Below are 20651 nucleotides of genomic sequence, written 5' to 3'. Positions count from 1 at the left end.
AGATGGTCATAAAACCATCATAGGCCATGATAGTGAGGAGGAAAACATCCAAATCAGCAAAAAGTATGACAACATACATCTGGGTGATGCAGGCTTCATAGGTGATGGCTCAGCTATGTGTCTGGATGTTCCACAGCATCTTTGGGATGGTGTCGAAGGTAAAACAGATGTCTACCAAGGACAGGTTGGAGAGGAAGAAGTACATGGGTGTGTGGAGGTGGGAGTCTGAGCTGACAGCCAGGATGATGAGCAGGTTTCCAAATACAGTGATCAGGTACATGGACAAAGAAAGCCTAAATATGAGGGGCTGCAGTTCTGGTTTCTCTGAAATTCCCAAAAGAACTTCTGAAATTTGTGTGAGATTTACAGGCTCCATGTGGTGGAGGTGACTACAAAAATAGATGAAAATAACATGACTAATTTTCACCCAAAGTGGCATTACTCAGCTATTTGAAATGCTACAATTTATATTTTGTAGACCAGACATTAATTTTAATATTTTGTGTATGGATATAGCCCCCTTTAGGGGATATCAGCCCTGATATGGAATATTTGTCCCAATCACCTATGTCTCTGAGGGGATCATGTATTCTACAGTTTTAATGAGAATTTCTTTGTTTCCCAGGAATGCTAATTGAGTGCTGATCATGGTGGCAGGTGGTATGAAGAAAAGAAAAGCACATATAAAGGAGACAGTGAGTTGGGCGTTCTATTTTTCATGGGTGTGTAGGTAGATCTGCAAACAAGGTGACATTTGAACAGAGACCTCAGAAGTGAGCAGGAAGACATCTGAGATGTCCTAAATTAAATAACACTGAGCCAGTGAGTGAGATAAAAAGATAATAGTCAACCAGGTAAAAGATGTGGACTCAGTTACAAAGGATTGCTTACATTCTTGACTGTAAATTGGAACTTAGAATCAATTTCTGTAGCGACCACTAGATGCCCCTGCATCCTGCACTTGCATGAGCTTTCAGGACTGCTGCTTGTAACCAATCAAAAGTAGTAAATATTTCTTCCTTGTGTACCTATCCTAGAACTGCCCCACATCACCTTCTCCTGTGTCACTCTCCCCCCTTGGCACCCCCCCACCAGCATAGGTAGCCAATGTAAATTCTTTTAAAACAACTTACCTCTTTCTTCCCCAAAACATAAAGTGTAAAGAGCTGTCAACTCCAGGACAGTGGACATGTCTTTTCTGTGTGTCTCTGAGGCTGCTGGTTTAGATTTCATGCCCCAGGACCTGGTCCTTTGCTGGCTGGCATTTGGCTCAATAAACACTATTTTGTTTTTAAAGAAAAGCTTTCAGCCCTCAAAATTTTTTCTTTAACACAAGAGAGGAGGAGAGACACAAGGCTCTGTAGGAAAGTGTGAGCCCTGCAGCGGGACTAGCCAGTGCAAAGGCCCTGAGGAAGGTGCTTGTTTCAAATGTTCAAAAAAAGTGAAGCCAGGTTAGAAGGTGGATGAGCATGAGAGAGAGTGAGGAGAAGTGGTGGCAGACACATTGAGGACTGAGTGGCCTCTCTTCTACGGCTGACACCTCAGGCACAGGGACTTCCTTGTACATACTACCACTTAAGCTCTTATTATTCTTGTGGCAAAGGTGTCCTGTGAATGGAAACAGATCCCCTCCTTAGTACCTTGTCTTGATTGAGTTCTGGCCTCATATTGTTCTGGCCTCACCTTGGAATGTATGAGTGCAGCTACCCCTGGTCTGAGAACTGCTCACATCCACAAATCACACACACACACACACACACACACACACACACACACACACACACCACACCCCAATTATTTCCATGTCTGTCTCACCCCAGTCATACTGATTATGCCAGGAATGAGTACAACACAATTGGCCAGAGCAGTGATCTTTCACCTGTCAAATATAGAAATGTTTCCAGGAATTCCAAATATTAAGCCTTCCATAGACAAACAAACTTGGGGCTCCATACTGGGATGGCCATTTTCTGCCCTGAATTTAATCACACATATAAAAATGTGTTAAATAATGTAGAGGAGAGAGAGATCAGGGGACAAAGAATTAAATGGAAGAGGAGGAATAGAGATTTAACAAGCTCAGGTGAGAGACTGTGAGGAAGAAAACTCTTCTTGGATCTGGCAGCATTTAAACCCTTCACACATTCCATTGATGCCAGCAAAAATAAGCTTGTCCAAAAGACAGAAGTGCCTTCCTTATTGTACATCTTCACAATGAGTAAAGGGATCCACCAACACTTCAAACACATAAAGCATAACAAAAGTTGGATATATTTAGTATTAAGAAGTAAAAGATTTGTTTTCTGTACCTATTCCATGGTCACTTGACCAATTTCTTTTTATGTGGTCCAATAGGGGATGAGGTTAGCCCCTTTCTCCCTTTTCTTATGTGGCATCTTTTGTATTATTTCTTCGGTTTGGGTTTTCATCTTTTCTTTGACACACGCAGCAGACACACTCTGGTCCTGGCTCTAGTCTTCATCCAACATGCAAATCCTCCCCAGACCATGCCTTATAAATCCTGCCCACACCACGGCAGTTCTATCTCTTTATACTGAATAGCTTTCTTCATGTGAGGACATTATTTTAAACACACATTTATTTCCTTGGTCTCCAGGGAATTCACCTGCTTTGTTCACGTTTGGATTTTTCACAAAGGTAAAGGTATGTGAATAGAGATGCACTTACACAGAAACAAAACTAAGACTGTGAAAAGTGATAAAATGAAGGATTAATGAAACCAGGTTAAAATGAGTAGTTTCAAAACAACTATGGCAAGGAAAATTGAATGGATAATTAAACACTTACTGAAACACGACACCAAATAGCGATAATTTAATAATATCAATATGGCTTGACTATTAAATCATAAAGACCTAGATCTAAAAGCATATAATGTAGCATGTTTCTAGAATATTCTGGCACGTAGCAAATGCTCAGTTATTATTCACCAAATGAATCTGGAATTAGGTTTCAATGTATATGAACATTTACCATATGGCAAGCTTGTACTTCAATACAGTAGAAAAAGATTGACTTGTTAAATTAAACCTGGCCTAAATGGATATCCATTTGAATGAATATGAAATTGGTCCTCACCTTCAGACATCTTACAATATCAGAGAATACGAACTTGGTGTCAGAATAACCAATACATTTTTTTTGTGAACATTAGAAACTACACATATAATTTACAGGTGGGAAAACCATCTTAAATAAAGTAGGAAACTCAGCAGTAAGAAAATAGATATTTTCAAATAAAAATTTAAATTTTTATGATGAAAAATATCCTACAAAAATCAATTGAGAAACAATGATCTATAGAAACTATTTGAAATGCTGTACAAAAATGGGAAATATTATGTGGGCACATAATAACAATAGGTAAATCAAAATGGTGATCAAATAAATAAAGTTTGCTGAAACTGAATAATAGTTTGAGAAAATAAAAAATAAAATGTCTTTCACACCCTCAACCTAGGGAAAAACTGAAAGAGCAGTCGTGTTGATTGGAGTTGGAACTTTAAATTGGTACTAAGAAGGAGTACCCAAATTTCACTGGTAGAAAGTGTTACAATTTTGGAAAACAACCTGAAGTCAGCTATAAGTGTTACAAATAGTGATGCTATTTAACTCAGAGTCTCTCAGCCTCAGCACTGTCGACATTCTGGGCCAGACTGTTCTCTGTGGTGATGTTTGTCCTGTGAATTGAAGGTTGTTTAGAGCATCCCTGCCTCCATCCACCCCTCTCCACTGGGACAGTCACAGATCTCTCTGGGCATAGCTCAATGTCTCCTGGGGGACAAAAATCACCCCTGATCACAACCACAGTTTGAAATTAATAATTTAAACATATTTTATAGCATGGATATGATAGCAATTTAATGATAATGAGTATAAAAGACCAAAGTGTGAGTAGCAGCCACACTATGAACTCTTATGTAGATGCTGAAATAAATAGATTAATTAATCAAGCAAACAAACAACAATCTCTCCAGCAGCAGTTGCTCTCTGGGGACTGTTAGGAGAACAGGCTGAAGGGGGTGTGGACTAAGAACTGAAAGACCAGGGCAGAGGTGACTGTACTGGTTTGAGGGGGAGATGATGGGGTAGGTCCAGGGTAAGGGCCATGGAAGAGGTGAAAAGTGGGTGGATTCTGGATGGATTTTGAAAGTAGAGCCCTTGGAGTTTGCTGATGTGGGGGTAGGGGGTGGAGAGGGACAGAGACAGAGAGAGACATGGATCACACCATTATTTTGACTTGAGTATCTGGGCCACTAGGAAGGACACTGAGGCCCAGAGAGGCAGAGGGAGCCCCCAGGTTGCATATGGGTCCACAGCGGCCTCATCCCCAGCCACGGCCTGGCCCTGATGTAAGAGCCCTGGTGATGTGGGTATCTTGAGGGGCAGAGCCTGCTCATAGCCAGGCACCTCCTCCCTTTGTCTCTCAAGTCCACATCCCAGTACTCCCCCTCTGGCTCTGTTCTCTTCCTTTCAGTCTTGTTTCCAGAACTACTGCTCCCTGGAGACTCAGACCATGTGCTTCTGATTGCTTTGTCCTGAACTCATATGGCATGAGCACCCATGAAAGCCTTATGTGGAAGAGGCTGGAAGCAGGGGTGGGGATGGGGCACATTCCTCCCTCAGGGGTGGGTAGGGCTGTGTCCAGAAGCCCAGCAGCATCTCCAGGGCACCCAGCTGAAGGGTGTCATCCTCCCAGGCCAGGGCAGACTAGCCGCTTTGCAGAACAGCCTTTCTTTGGGGCCCTGAAAGTGCCTGCCCACAGGCACAGCTCCAGCTGCCCTGACCAGTCACCCCTCCCACCCCCTAGCCCTTCAACACATTTACTCCTAGGAGCTCTGACTGCGGGATTTTCGCCATCCTCTCCCTCTCTACCCAGCTCTGCCACTCCCAGGACCTCCTTCCCACTGGCCACCACAGTCCTGGCTCCTCCTCGGGCAGTCCCAAATAGCCCTGGCAGGACTGTGTGTGGCCAGAGTCACAGGGCAGGTGTCCAACTCTCTCTGGCACTTTTCAGGTTCTCTTCTCCACACTGGGCATGCCTGGTTCCCTCCTGCCTCTCCATGTCAAAGGCCTCAGAGGGGTCTTCTTAACTCATTTGTACTTCACTGAGCACTGACCCTGCCCTAGCTAGAGGGGAGACAGAGTGACCACCATTTAGAAGCTCGTACTTATAGAGGCCTTTCTGGGTCTTAATAAAGCAGCCCAGCCACCTCCCAATGGTCTATGAAAGAGGCTCTCATGTTCCTGTTTTATAGATAAGGAGACTGGAGCACAGACAGGTGAGGTTGCTCACCCAGGGGCACACTGCCAGACGGTAGCAGAGTTAGGACCTGACCCCTGACCACTCTGGTCTTCTGCTCTCGTGAGAGCTATACACAAGGTTCCAGCTTTCCATTTTTGTCTAGAGAAGAGAGACAGAAAATAGCAAATGAGCAAAACATACTATTCAGTGACAACGATGAAAATCTCAAAGGAGGGGGGCTGGGGGAATGTCGGCTTGGAATGTGGGTGAATGATTCACTCATTTTTATAACCTATAAAAGCTGTCATACTCCAGGTCACAATTTATTACAGGGAAAGGATACCAATTAAAATCAGTAAAGGAGAAGGCACATGGGTGGGACTGAAGAGATACCAGACATGAGCATCCAGGTGTTCTCTCCCAATGGAGTCCCAACTCTCAACTCGCCCAACAACAATGTGACAATATGCACTATTTCCAACCAGGAAAACTCACCTGAGCCTTGGTGTTCAGGGTTTGGTTTTTGTTTGTTTGTTTTTTTTTTGTTTGTTTGTTTTTTCTTCTTCTTCTTCTTCTTCTTCTTCTTCTTCTTCTTCTTCTTCTTCTTCTTCTTCTTCTTCTTCTTCTTTTTCCAAAACATACTTTATTGATTTTTTACAGAGAGGAAAGGAGAGAGATAGAGAGTTAGAAACATTGATCAGCTGCCTCCTGCACACCTCCCACTGGGGATGTGTCCGCAACCAAGGTACATGCCCTTGACCAGAATCGAACCTGGGACCTTTCAGTCTGCAGGCCGGCACTCGATCCACTGAGCCAAACTGGTTATGGCGGTGTTTAGGGTTTTTACTGGAAGTTGTTCACATGGGCTTGGCTGACCACTCATGTGCTGACTCAGCCCCTTCAGAGGACAAGCTGACATTGCATGGTGGCCCAAGGCCTCCACCATGAATCACATTGTGAGCATGACTCTCTGGCATGGTCTAAGGTCTGAGATACTCTGATCAGGCAAAACACTGCAGGGCCTTAAAGATGACCACCCCAGAGGAATGTAAGTGCATCATGCAGACAGGCCTTCCTTTGGGAGGTACAGGATTGGAGAACCACAAGCACTCTAGTTAATTCTTTACTGAACAGGACTAAATAGTGGACCAGGAATGCATATTGAAAGAATTCATATTAAAGATAAAGTTGGAAGGAAGTGGGTGCTTACCTTATCCAGCTTCAGATGAGACTGCAGCCCCCACCATCACCTGGACAGCAGCCTGTGAAAGACCCTTAAGGAGAAACCATGCAGATATCTGGGATGAGAGAGTTCCAGGCAGAGCGAACAGCATGTGCAAAGGTTCTGAGGTGGGACTGAGCTTCCAAGAAGAAAAGGAAGGCCAAGACAGGATGAGGGAAGGAGGTGAGATCAGAAGGGCCATTTGGAACAAGGTTAGAATGTCTTATGGACAGGATGACACCCACCTGGGGCCTGAACAACTGAGCTGTTGTGCGTACCATACACTAAGAAGTGGGAAATCAGAGGACAGACTCCAAGACAGCCCTCATGATCCCTGCCTCCTGGTATCCAAGTGTAATGCCTTCCTCTTGAGTGTGGGAAAGGCCTCATGACTCACTTCTAACAGGAGAGTAAGACCACGGTGGTGAGATGTCACTTTTAAGATTTGGTTACAGGAGACTTAGATTTCCATCTTGCTCCCATGGTTCTCTCTCTCTCTCTCTCTCTCTCTCTCTCTCTCTCTCTCTCTCTCTCTCTCTCTCCTTTTCCCCTCTCTTTCTCCCTCTTTCTCTATCTCTTGCTCTGGTGAAGTGAGCTGCCCTGTGGAGAGACCCATGTGGTGAGGAGCTGAGAGCTGCCTCCTTAACAGCCAGTGAGGAACTGAGTCCTGCCAACAACACCTGAGTGAACTTGGGAATGACCCTTCCCTCATCAAGCCCTCAGCTGACACAGTAGCCCATTAGAGACTCTGAGACTCTGAAGCAGAGAAGCCATACCCCATTCCTGACCCACAAAAACTGTGAGATCATAACTGTTTGCTGTTACTTTAAGCCCTTACATTTGGGGCAATTTGTTGCACAGCAATAAATCACTAACACAACAGATTTGGCTAGAGATTAGGAAGTGAATTAGGAGTTACAGTGTTTGCAAGTTTGAAATAAAACTGTAATAGACATCTGGCTTGGGCTGGCTTCCCAGACTGCAGAGTCTGAGACAAGGATTGAGTGCACGTACTTTATAAGAAGGGGATCTTAGAAAGCATGAGTAGAAAAGGAAGGTGAGATGTAGGCAGCAAATACTGAGTTTGAATGAGCCCATTTCTGTGGTGGGCACCTGGGGCTCAAACCCTCCTGGGACCTCTGAGAGTGTGTAGGACACACAGTTGAGAAGTGAGGGAGCTGGGGTACTGATCCACCAAAAGTGATGGAGGGTCATTCCCAGGGAAGCTAACTCCCTATCAATTCTGATCTGCAGCCACACGAGCCCCAGAAAGCCCCAGACAGAGCATCTCGGGTGTTCACCAGAGCAGGGACTACAGTGAGACCAAAGAGACACAAAGATTGATTGTTCCCTCGGCCTCTGTTCTACATTGTTGTGACAGATTCCTTCTTAATTCAACATTTTGCTACTTCAATCACATGCATGTTTTGCAATAATTTTTATTTTTTAAAATACTGCATTCGAATAATAGTCATCTTGACTATTGAGTTCTTTGGTGCCCCCTTAAATTTTGCCTCTGAGGCAAGTGCCTCACTTCTCACCCTAGTCCCATCCCTGGGATTCATAGATGAGGGCATCAGCACACATGGAGAGGACTTGGGTATCAGCTGCCACATATGAGTCAGGGCAGACTCAGTTCTGCTCTAGTAACAAGCAAACCTCAAAATCAGGGGTTTAAAGCATCAGAGATTTTCCTTTTCAACTGGCTACTGTCTGGATGAAAAGGAGAAGAAAAGAGTATGTGGCCCTTCTTAGCCTTCTTCCCTGGATTCTTTTTCTCTAATGTGGTGAAATGTATGTAATGTAAAATTTATCATCTTCACCATTTTTTGAGTGGACACTTCACTGGCATTAAGTATATTTACATGCAATCATCACCAGCATTCATCTCCGGAACTTTCTCATCTTCACGATCTGGAACTCTGTCAATTAAACACTGACCCCTCCTCCTCCTCCCCCAGCCTGTGGCGCCCACCATCCTAATTCCTGTCTCTATGAGTTGGACTCCCCTTGGTACCTCATAAAAGTGGAGTGTTACAGTATTTGTCCTTTTATCACTGGTTTTATTTCATTCAGCATAATGTCCTGAGGGTCATCCATGTGGTAGCACGTGTCAGAATTCCCTTCCTTTAAAAAAAAATAAGTGGTAAAAACACAAACAAAATTTATCATCTTAGCCATTTCTAAGTGTGCAGTTCAGAAGTGTTAAGTACATTCATGTGCAACAGACCTCCAAAACTCTTTCATCTTCCAAAACTAAAACCTACTAAACACTAACTCCCTATTTCCCCTCCTCCCACACCTCACAACCATCATCCTATTTTCAGTTTATATGACTTTGACTACTTTAGATAGGTCATTTACTAGTAATTGAAATCATGCAGTATTTGTTTTTGTTTTTGTGACTGGATTCTATCACTGAGCATAAGGTCAGCAACTCTCTCTCCTCTTCCAAATACCTATTTCTGTGTCATGGGAGAGAAACATCTATCAATTACCTCCCATATGTACCCTGACTGGGGATGGAACCTGCAAACTAAGTATATGCCACAACCTTTTTTTTGGTGCATGGAACGATGCTCCAAATAACTGAGCAATGGATCAGGGCCATATCCCACAAATAAATAAGTAGCTATGCAGCATGAAAAATATTTTTGTATAGAAATAAATTATATGGCTATTTTTGCTTCATCACATTGAAGTTCACCTCTATCCCTAAACATATAATGTCAGTCTATTTATTAAAATATATGTTTGCCCTCACTGGTTTGGTTCAGTGGATAGAACGTTGACCTGCAGATTGAATGGTCCCAGGTTCGATTCTGGTCAAGGGCACATGCCCAGATTGCAGGCTCTATCCCCAGTAGGGGGCATGCAGGAGGTAGCCGATCAATAATTCTCTCTCATCATTGATATTTCAATCTCTCTCTCTTCCTCTTCCTTCTCTCTGAAATCAATAAAAATATTTTTAAAAAATAAAATGTATGTTTCCATGTAGACTGTTCTTGGAAACATGTATTTCATAGTCAGTTTTTGCCAGTGGCTATGGTAGTCATGTGGACATTCAGCTGAATGAAAAATATAAAACCAGTAGATGAGCTATAAAGCATGTTAAAATCTGGAGCTCCAGTGGCGCAATCGGTTAGCGCGCGGTACTTATAAAGCATGTTAAAATCTACTTTATCAAGAAGAGCAGTAAAGGTGGTGCTATAGAAAATAATGCTGAACATAGAGGTGAAGCTGTCCATAGGAGTAGTAAAATTCATGACTATTCTTTCAGGAAAACAATAGAAAAAAATACTTGAAATGATACATATAAAAAAAGAATGACTATTCTTTCAGGAAAACAATAGAAAAAAATACTTGAAATGATACATATAAAAAAAGAATAAATTATGCTAAAGTAATTTATGTTAATCCATGCAATAACTGAGAATTTCTAATTGCATATGGTCCAAAGACTGGATAATTTGTGTCAGATTTCTGGGTCTGAGCTTTAAACCCCGAATTCATGGGCAATTCTTCAACCTAGTACAGATGGCTCTTGAAAAAGCTTATCTCCACAGAATTTCTCCAGGACTCTCTTTATGTCCTTGTTCCTCAGACTGTAGATGAAGGGGTTCAGCATGGGTGTGAGCACCATGTACATCACTGAGGTTGTTACACTTGAGTATGAGCTTTGGGTAGCAGCAGAGCTGAGGTAAACACCTAGGCTTGTTTCATAAAATAAGGAGAGAACTGAGAGGTGAGACGCACAGGTAGATAATGCTTTATACTGCCCCCTGAGCTTATGGGATTCCACATATGGAGGCAATGATCTTAGAGTAAGAGTAAAGAACCCCAGCAAGGGGAACACCACCTAGCAGTACAGTTAAAAACACATCATGGGCCCTAACGGGTTTTGCTCAATGGATAGAGCATCGGCCTGCGGACTCGAGGGTCCCAGGTTCCATTCCGGTCAAGGGCATGTACCTTGGTTGCGGGCATATCCCCAGTAGGGAGTGTGCAGGAGGCAGCCGACCAATGTTTCTCTCTCATTGATGTTTCTAACTCTCTATCCCTCTCCCTTCCTCTCTGTAAAAAAAAATCAATAAAATATATATTTTAAAAAATACATCATGGTGTTATTAAGAAAGGTGTCAGAACAGGCAAGTTGAGTTCACAGATAAAGTGGGGGATTTCCAAGTCTGAGCTGAAAGACAACTTCAACACCATTAAGCTTTCTAGCAAGGAATTCAGGACACTCATGATCCAGGACACCAGAACCAGCAGTCCACAGAGCCGGGGATTCATGATGACCACGTAGTACAGAGGGTGGCAGATAGCCACAAACCGGTCATAGGCCATCACAGTCAGGATAAAGTTGTCCAAATCTGCAAAGAGGATGGGAAAATACAGCTGGGTGATGCAGCCTTCATAGGTGATAACATTGCTCCATGTCTGGAAGTTCACCAGCATCCCTGAGTTGGTGGTGGAGATGAAACAGATGTCAAGGACAGGTTGGAGAGGAGGAAGTACATGGGCGTGTGGAGGTGGGAGTCGGAGCTGACAGCCAGGATGATAAGCAGGTTTCCAAACACAGTGATCAGGTACATGGAGAGGAAAAGCCCAAATATGAGGGACTGCAATTCTGGTTTCTCTGAAATTCCCAAAAGAAGACACTCTGAAATTTGTGTGATTCACTGATTCCATGGGGTGGAGGTGACTACCAGGAAAGATGGAAATAACATGACTGATTTTCACACAAAGTTGCATTTCTCACATATTTGAAATGCGACAAGTCCTATTTTACAGTCAAGATATTAATTTTAATATTTTGTGTATGGATATGGTCCCATTTAGGGGATATCCAATGCCACCCCTGATATGGAATATTTGCCCCAGTCACCTATGTCTCTGAGGGGATCAGGTATTCTAGTTTTATTGATAATAAAACTCATGTTCCTCGGGAACTTAAATCCAGTGCTGACCATGTTTTAGGCACTGTCCACTGAGGAAGAAGGAATGTAAAAGCAAATAATAAAATAAATTATTTCAGATGGGGGCAGGTGGTATGAAGAAAAGCAAACCCTGTCTAAAGGAGAGTTCCACATCTAAAGGAAGTTCTATTTTTCGTGGGTGTGTAGGTAGATCTGTAAAAAAGATGACACTTAAACAGAGACCTCAAGTAAGTGAGCAGGGAAAAATTCTGTGATGTCCTAAATTAAATAACAGCGAGGCCAGAAAGTGAGAGATAAAGACAATAGTAATCAACCAGCTAAAAGCTGGGGGCCCACTTACAAAAGACTGCTCACATTTACAAGACTGAATTAATATAAGTTGAAACTTTGAATCAACTTCTGTAGTGACCACTAGATGCCCCTGCATCCTGCAACTGCATGAGCTTTCAGACTGTTGCCTGTAACCAATCAAAAGACGTAAATATTCTTCCTTGTGTACCTATCCTAGAACTGCCCCACTTCACCTTTTCCTGACCCCCATCAGTAGCCAATGTAAGTTCTTTTAAAAGAGCTTACGTGTTTCTTCCACAAAACATAAAGTGTAAGAGGACAGGGGACATGTCTTTTCTGCCTCGCTCTGCTGGTGGTGGTTTAGACTTCATGCCCCAGGACCAGGTTTTTTTCTGGCTGGCATTTGGCTCAATAAACCCTATTTTGTTTTTAAAGAAAAGCTTTTGGCCCTCCAATTTCTTATTTAACACAAGAGAGAGAAGAAGACACACGGCTCTGTGGGAACGTGTGTGCCCTGCAGAGGGACTGGCCAGTGCAAAGGCTTGAGGAAGCTGCTTGTTTAAAATGTTCAAAAAAAGTGAAACCTGTTTGCAAGGATGAGCATGAGGGAGCGTAATGAGAAGTGGGCGCAGATACAGTTGAGGAGTGAGGTGGTCTGTCTTCTATGGCTGACACCTCAGGCACAGGGACTTCCTTGCACATACTACCACTTATGCTTTTTATTCTTGCTGCAATGGTGTCCTGTGAATGGAAATAGATTCCCTCCTTAGTATTTTCTCTTGATTGAGTTCTGGCCTCATATTGTAAGAGTCACCTTGGAGTGTATGAGTGCAGCTACCCCTGGTCTGAGGGCTGTATGAAGACCAGAACCAGGACCAGAGTGTGCTCACTGGGTGTGTCACAAAAGACTTGAAAACCCAAAGCCCCCAAATAACATAGAAAAGGCGCCACATAAGAAAGAGGAGAAAGTAGATAACCTCATCACCTATGAGACCACATGAAAACAAATTGGTCATATAACTATGGAATAGGTACAGAAAACATGTCTTCTACTGCTTGATAACTTGCACATCCTCCCCAGTCCATGCTTTATAAATCCTGCCCACACCATGACAATTATATCTATTTATACTGAGTCGCTTTCTTTTTAAAAATATTTTTATTGATTTCAGAGAGGAAGGGACAGAAAGAGAGAGAGGAAGACAAACATCAATGATGGACTTTAAGGGAGAGATTGACAACAATACAGTCATAGTAGGAGACTCTAACACTCCTCTGTCATCAATGGATAGATCTTCCAGATAAAAAATCAAAAAGGAAACAGTGACCTTAAATGACACACTAGGTCAGATGGATTTTATTGATATACCAGAGGCCCAGTGCAGGGATCAGTGGACCTCCGTGCCGCTGCAGCCTGGCCTTACCTGCCATCATCAAGCTCCAGCCTGCTGTCTGCATTGATCCTGCACAGCACGAAGTAGTGCACGAAGCAGCAGGCAGCCCAGCCTGCTCCTGCTCATCCCGGCCCTGCTGCACCTGCCACCACCACCGCTGCTCCGGTGTACAGGGGGAGTGTCCATGGGCAAGGCTCACACTACGCACCCGCTCGCCAGCTGTGAGCCCAGCATCTGGTGCCCATCTGTCAGCTGAGCAGCGCTCCTGCTGTGGGAGCACACTGACCCCAGGGGCCAGCTCCTGCATTGAACATCTGTCCCCTGGTGGCCAGTGCGTGTCATAGCTACTGGCTGGTCATCCGATCGGCTGGTCACTTAGGCTTTTATATATATAGATAGAGAACATTTCACCCCAAAGTAGCAGAATACACATTCTTCTCAAGTGCACATGGAACATTCTCAAAGATATACCACATGTTAGGACACAATAAAAGTCTCAATAAGTTTAAGAAGAAGCAAAAGAAGTCTCAATAAGTTTAAGAGGATTGAAATTCTACCAACGATCATCTCTGACCACAATGACATGAAACTAGAAATCAACCATGAAAAAAAAAAAAGCTCAAAGATACTCAAACACATGGAGGCTAAATAGAATATTGTTAAACAATGAATGGGTTACCAATGAGATCAAGAAATATATTTTTTAAAAGTAAATCAGAACAGAAATAAATGACATAGGAACTACAAAGAAAGAAAGAAAGAAAGAAAGAAAGAGAGAGAGAGAGAGAGAGAGAGAGAGAGAGAGAGAGAGAGAAAGAAAGAAAGAAAGAAAGAAAGAAAGAAAGAAAGAAAGAAAGAAAGAAAGAAAATACAAAAGATCAATGAAACCAAAAGCTGATTCTTTGAAGGGATAAAGAAGGTTGATGAACCTTTAACCAGATTTATCAAGAAGAAAAGAGAATGGATCCAAATCAGAAATGAAAGAGAAAAGGTAACTAACATAACAGAAATGCAAAGGATTGTAAGAAAATATTATGAACCACTATATGCCAACAAAATAGACAACCTGGGCAAAATCCTAGAAACATGCAATCTCCCAAAGCTTTATCAGGAAGAAGTACAACATTTGAATAGACCAATAATAACTAATGAGATCTAAGCAATAATCAAAAATCTTCCAGCAAACAAAAGTCGTGGACTGGATGGCTTCACAGGTAATTTTTACCAAACATTCAAAGAACTAACACCTATTCTCCCCAAACTATTCCAAAAAATTCAAAAGAAGGGAAGACTCCCAACCTATTTTCACAAAACAAATAATATCCTAATACCAAAACCAGATAAAGGCACACACACAAAGAAAGAAAATTACAGGCCAATATCCTTGATGAACATAGGTGCTAAAATCCTCAACAATTTATTAGCAAATTGGATCCAGCATTACATTAAAAGAATCATACACTATGATCAAGTGGGATTTATTCCAGGGATACAAGGTTGGTACAATATATGCAAATAATTAATGTGATATATCACATAAACAAAATGAAAGTTACAAATCACATGATCATAACAATGGACTCAGAAAAAGCACTCCATAAAATCCAGCACCTTTTATGATAAAAACTCTCATCAAAGTGGGAATAGAGGGATCATACCTCAACGTAATAAAGGCTATATGTGACACACCTACAACTAAACATCAGACTCAATGAGCAAAAACTAAAAGCATTTCCCTTAATTGTCACTATTCTGAGCTATCCTCCCTTCCTCCAGAGCCTTTGCATGAACTGTTCCCTGCAGGAGGTTACTGGATCCTAGCCAGGATGGCTTACACAGACTGGAATAGAGAGAGTGGTGTCTATAGATTGTAGAATGGTGGACTGGCACTTTCTCTCTTTCCAATGCCTCAGCTACATCTGGCTTTCTGGCAACCCCTCGCCACCATCCCAAGAAGGAGGGGCTAAAACATTTAAAAATTCAGCCCTGCTTGTAACTCCAATATTTCAGACTACCCCCACTGGGAGAGGCCTCAACTTGGCTCTAACCAGTCCAAATTTTCAAGTCCCCTGTACCACCAGATCTAGCCACACAGGCACAGACTTCAAGCCCAGAGCTGTTCCTCCTTGCCTCGTGTCCCAGCAGGGCAGGGCAGTATCAGCTATTCTGCAGATGGGGGAAGAGGCGCCTTCCCTGTGCTTGAGGTGGGCAGGACCAATCCTCTTTCCCTGGATCACACTGTCCAATCCCCATCCTACTCTCTGCTAAAAGTTCTTCTAGAGAATAAAGGGTCCCTCAGTTTCACTGGTGGGTGTACTGGTCAGACCTCTCCACCATCCCTGAGTTCTGCCACATGACCCCTACTGCAGGCACAGATAGGGGCAAACATCCCAGGCTGGTATAACAAAGCAATTGCTCTTTGCCTGCGATAGTGCAGTCTGGGTCTCCCACAGCCTGATCACCACTAATTCCCACAGCCCGATGCAAAATGGACTCCCCTTTCCTTCTCTGCTGCTCTAATTGGGGATCCCTGCATGGGGCTGGGACCCCATGTTCCCAGGGACATGGGCTGTACTGCTGCACCTTTCCTCTGACTTCCCAGCAATGCAGCTGCACAAGTTGGCTTACCTTCTCTGAGTCTCCTCCTTTAACCCTCTCCTTGCTCCCCATTCACAATATTTCAGATCAACTATACTTCAACTGGTGTTTCAAGCTGAATGCTCTGCAGTTTAGCCAGAAGTCTGGACCAGCGCTGGAAGCAAGCAGATGGAGCTTCCTGCTACTCTGCAGCTGTCTTGGAATCCTCAAGAAGTGACATTTGAACAAAGACCAGAAAGAGGTAAGGCAAGCAAGGTGTGGATGTCTGGGGGAGGAAGGGCAGAGCAAGCAGAGGGAACAGTCCATGCAAAAGCTCTGAGGTGGGAACATGTCTGAAATGTTGAGGAACAGTGAGGAGGCCTAAGTGGCTGGAACAGAGTATGTGAGGACAGCAGAAGATAATGAGGGCAGAATGGGGACAAGGCAGAGTGTTCAGGGCCATGTGACAGGACTTGAACTTTTGCTCTGAGTGAGGTGGGAGCCATAGAGGGTTCTTGAGAAGACCAGGAATGGTCCCTGTCTTGGGTGCTCACAGGTGCCCTCTGGCTGCTGTGGAGAGTGAGGGTGGAAGTGGGGGACAGGGAAGTTATTGCACTGGTCCAGGTGAGTAATGATGGGGGCTGGATGCAGGAAGTCACCCAGAGTCTACATTCCTACCCCAGTGTAGTAAAGAATATCAGGATCCCCAGCTCTGCCTGTATGTATGTAATCCTGCATTTATGTAATCCTGCATAATCCCACCCCATTCTAGCCTGTTTCCCCACCTGTAAAATGGCTCATGGTCCTTCCTAGTTCATGTCTGGTGTGGAAAGGTCTGTGCTGTTCCTGGGGTAGGGGGACCTGCCATGGAGCGTTCTGATGCCCCAGGCATTCAGCAGAGGCTATCAGAAATGGGGGTTACAGGAAAGAGCCCACACAGGACTGACAACTCCAGTCTAGCTGAGTGCTAAATATTTTTAATTCAACTCTAACTTTATTGTGTGCTGCATATAATGTCACCCCATTAACTCTCCAATCTTATCTTCCACTTCACACACACACACACACACACACACACACACACTCAGCTTCAGACACACAGGCCTGGTTGCTCTTCCACACCAGGCCCTCCTCTGCCTCAGTGCCTTTGCATGGGCGTTTCCCTCTGCCTGGAACATTCTTCCCCAGGTATCTTCATAGCTCTTGCCTCCTCACTTCCTTCAGGTCTTTCCTCAAATGTCACTTTCTTGGTGAGGTCTCCCCACCATCCTACTTAGTTTGGCAACCCCGCCCCCACCAGCATCCCCTTCCCCCTTCATTAACCTGTTTAGTGTTCCCATTCCTAACATTCTCCACAACATTCTCATGTATCACGTTCACGATCTCCCAAATGGGACTGTCAGCCCCATGGAGTAGAGGTTTTGCTCTGGCTTGTTCCCACATGCACCCCCAGAGCCTAGCACTGTGCCTGGGATGCAGTGTTTGTTGAGTGAATATGTGACTGTCAGATCTGTAAAAGGAGGAGGGTAACACCTACTTCATCTCAGTCAGTGGAAAGATGAACTAAAGGGGCAACCTGTGAGGCACATAGGAGAGGCTGTGACAGCAGAGATGCCCAGAGTGGGGGTGGAGGACAGTGCCACCACTCATTCAGGACTTTTAAAAATTAGGATGAGATTCACAATGACATGAAATTTACCATTTAAAAGTGAATAATTCAGCCCTAGCTGGTTTGGCTCAGTGAATAGAGTGTTGGCCTGCGAACTGAAAGGTCCCAGGTTTGATTCCGGTCAAGGGCACATGCCCGGGTTGTGGGCTTGATCCCCAGTAGGGGGTGTGCAGGAAGCAGCCGATCCATGATTCTCTCTCATCACTGATGTTTCTCTCTCTCTCCCTCTTCCTTCTTCTCTGAAATCAATAAACAAAATATATCTATTTTTAAAAAATAAAAGTGAATAATTCAGTGGTATTCAGCACATTTACATGCTGGTTGGCCACCACATCTATCAGCACTTCATTCATTTTGGTGGCTGAATACTATTCTACTGTGTGGATGGATCGCATTTTGTTCATCCATTCATGTGTCAATGGACCCTGGTTTGTTTCCACCTTTTGGCGATTGGGACTCTCACTGCAATGAACATGGTGTACAAGTATTTGTTGGAGTCCTTGCTCTCGATTCTTTCTGGTATCTACCCAAGAGTTGAGTTGCTAGGTCATAGGGGAACTCTGTTTAACTTTTTAAGGAAGTGCCAAAATGTTGTATACAACTGGTGAAGCGAGACCCCAATCTGATAGAGTGCTGGGGATGGGTTTACTCTTACTGAAGCCCCTGGCTCTCAGAATACATCACTTCTTTCTGAGACTGGTCATGACCGTCAGCACCATTGCCCAAGACCTCTAAAACCAGTGATGGGGGGGTCCATCTGGGGAAACTGAGGCACAAAGAGAGGTTGACCTGGGCACTCAGCCTAAACCTCTTCCTTCCCCACCCTGGCCCACATTCTGGGACCCCCTTGTAGGGTCCCTGGGAGGTGGAAGCCCGTCGTCACTGGGCACTGTCAGCCCCCAGCCCGCCACTCCCAGGAGCCCTTGCAGAATGGGGAAGAGGCTGCGAGCTTCGAGAAAGAGACCAAAACAGCACTGAGTGTTCCCAGCTCCGCACTGCACAGCTTCCTGTTGGCCGCTGTCAGTTCCTCCACTGCCCCCTCCCCTCGCCCCCAGCTGATCCCCTTCCCCAGCTGGGCCTCCCTCCTCTGGCCACCCACACCCTGGGCATCTCTTTCTATCTTTCCTTCCTGTGCTTCCTCAATGCCACTTTCTAACCACTTCTCATTAGAGACTTAAAACGTTTTAAAAGTTCCAAAAAGAGTGTTACAAGGTCTCAGGTTCACAGAATCAATTTCCCATGACCAGCTTTAGTTTATTTATTTATTTTTAATCCTAAAGGACCCCCTCCATTTACCCCCCACCAAGAACTGGGACATGACCCTGCTCTCTCCCTCCACCACCTCAAATTCTGTTTCTTATTCTCTCATTTTTTGTTTGTTTTTCTGTACATCTGTATGCCAAAACCTTGTTTCATTTTCTCTGTGTCTGAACTTTATGACAAAGGTGGCTTTTGTATGGGGCTCTGGGGACTTCTTTTTGTTCAAGATTCTATTACAACCAAATCATTAGGTCATACCTTTTCAATATATTTTAATTTTACTTATCAATTGTAACTCAGTAAAGCTAAAAAATGAGATTCTACTATAAAATCCATCAAGCAAATTAACATGTTTGTACATCACTCGGTGTTTAAAATCGAGAAAGGAGTATGTTGCTAAGACTCAGCTATCTCATTGCATTTCCCTGTGGTTCTTTCTCACAGTTGTGTAATATTCCAATCCACTCTATCCAGTGGCTGAGGGAACATTAAGGTTCCATTAAAGTCTTAATGGCCATCATGTTTCTAGGCTGCTTTAAAGATCATTGGTATGCCCAGACGATGTAGCTCAGTGACTGAGCATCAACTTATGAACCAGGAGGCCATGGTTTGATTCCTGGTCCTGGCACATGCCCAGGTTTCGAGCTTGATCCTCAGTAGGGCTCATGTAAGAGGCAGCCAATTGATGATTCTCTCTCATCATTGTAGTTTCTCTCTCTCTCTCCCTCTCCCTTTCTCTCTGAAATCAATAAAAACATTTTTTAAAAAGATATTAAAAGATCATTGGTGTTGCCCCTTTTAAATAACTTCCCCTTCAGTTGGCTCTTACTTCCCTAAATATTGAAGATGGCTGGGAGGTGGTGAAGCTAGGGACATTCTGAGATCCAGCTGTCCCTTTAGGAGACCTCCATGCTCCACCTAAGGGGGGACAACTGCTTCCCAGAGGTCTTGAAGCTGCTTATAACCCAATCCCACCCCCAGCCCATGTCTCAAGCCCCATCCCAGTCCCCAGTGAGCTCAGCATTGATGGAGAAGGGAAAGTGGGTTGCTAGGAGCTGGGGTTTGTTTGGGTTTTGGGGGTGTCCCTGCAGCTTCCTGAGGCCTTCATTTCCTAGAAGCAGAGAACATTCAGGGATGACAGTTCAACCCCATTTTGTAGTTTTTATCTCTCTCTCCCTCTCCCTTCCTCTCTGAAATCAATAAAGATTGATTGGGGTCAAGGGGCTTGGGGTGAAGTAGATAGAAATGTGTTCCACCCTAAGGCATCACAGCCTCTTGTCTCTCATCACTTTGGGCTCCACCACCTAATCTCCATCTATATCCACATTCAAGTAGACATACTCCACACCCTCCACCCCAAGACTCCCTAAGTCCCAATTTCAGAAACTTAGAAGCCTGGGCAAGTCTTGGGGACCCAGACCACGAGGCACACATGTGGTGCCCACACACACACTCTGCCCCAAACCAAGGCCCCAAATAGCTGGGCTTCTATACAGGGTGTCCCAAAATAATGTATACACAGTTGAACATCTGACAGCTCAATTTTGAAAATGAAATGTATTTTAATGAACACTGCCTTTATAATTATTTAAAGTGTGTGTATACATTTTGGGGGACACCCTATATTTAGGAGTTCCCTCAGCAGTGCCAGGGAATTATAAATATGGCCCAGCTCAGCATTGCCTCCCAACTCCCTGAGCTGGGCTGGGCTGGGCTGGGCTAGGCTAGGTGGGGGTCAGGGCTTAGGAGGATGCCAGCTGGGGCTGGGCAGGGTCTGACCAGGAGTATCTGGGTAAGGGGACTCTGAAAGCCTGGCCTGGGGGGAACCCAGGTGTCCAGCCCTCAGGAGGAGACAAAGGGTCCATTGTCCTGCCTGACCCTGGTTCTGGGGTCAGGACTGGCCAGCAGCCCCCCACCCTCTTTCCTCACTCTCTGGGGCTTCCTGCTCCTGGAGCCAGCAGGTGGGCTCATCCGTGTGGGGCTGGCCGGCCCCTTCCTCTGCCACTGTGTCCCAGGCAGGGGGCTTCCTGTT

At 44.4% G+C, this 20651-nt stretch overlaps 1 pseudogene; it reads right to left on the bottom strand.

The window, feature by feature from the left end:
- Positions 1-10011: 10011 nt before the first annotated feature.
- On the bottom strand, positions 10012-13150 carry LOC102432516 (annotated as a pseudogene).
- Between the last annotated feature and the right edge of the window lie 7501 nt (positions 13151-20651).

Source organism: Myotis lucifugus, unplaced genomic scaffold (genome assembly GCF_000147115.1).
Source record: "Myotis lucifugus unplaced genomic scaffold, Myoluc2.0 scaffold_892, whole genome shotgun sequence".
In the NCBI taxonomy this organism is placed as follows: domain Eukaryota; kingdom Metazoa; phylum Chordata; class Mammalia; order Chiroptera; family Vespertilionidae; genus Myotis; species Myotis lucifugus.
This window is presented reverse-complemented; position numbering and strand designations above follow the sequence as displayed.